Here is an 865-nt window from a genome sequence, read left to right on the forward strand (position 1 = left end):
CAACTCAACCACTTTAGCCAGCGGGCTCAATTCAACTACTTCAGCAGATGAGCTCAACTCGACTTCTTCAGCTAGCAGACTCAGTTGGATCACTTCAAATATGGGCCTTCGAAGTCCATAAGGTCTGTTACCTCTAAAAATTTTTTTTAAAGCATATGATCGTATTTGGGCATACAGGAAATTTAAGTACGTAACACATAATTCTTAGGTGTTTACATATCTCAAACGTAAATTCGTATATTTATATATAAAGCTCTTTGATGTTTTAAAACTTTGTATGGAAGTGTGTAATTTACTTTTAAAATGTGATAATAATGATATTTTTTATGTGTGATATTAAAGATTTAAATATAAAAGTTTAGATAAAATATATAAATAAATAAATAAATTGTGAGCTATGTTTGTAAATTGCTCTTGAGTATTTGGAGGAATACTTCTCCAACCTACCAAAACTAAATTTTTCCCAAGCATTCATTTCATAAGAATAGGGTATTTCGTTGAAATGTAGATTTTGAATAATTTAGAAAAGACTGCAACGATAGGGCGGGTTTAGATAAGCTAAATAAAAATGAGTTGAATAAATAGTTCTCATTTTTAAATTTATAAAGAGAATATCATCCATCACTCAAATTGAATATAGCAAACTCTGCATGACCGTTTGACTTTTTTCCTTTTTTTTTAGTGTTATTATTATTATTATTATTTTTTTTTTTGGGATTACGCAAATACGAGATTTCTCTTTTATCGAATTTGACAGTCATAATTCCGTTAAATGCGTTTTGGCCAGCTTGTGAGTTTCAGGACAGTGTAAGAATGAAACCGCATTTCCGGATAAGCAGACAAAACACGTGATCCAAACGGCATC

The sequence above is a fragment of the Phalaenopsis equestris genome, unplaced genomic scaffold (assembly GCF_001263595.1).
Source record: "Phalaenopsis equestris unplaced genomic scaffold, ASM126359v1 Scaffold000117, whole genome shotgun sequence".
NCBI classification, from domain to species: Eukaryota; Viridiplantae; Streptophyta; class Magnoliopsida; order Asparagales; family Orchidaceae; genus Phalaenopsis; species Phalaenopsis equestris.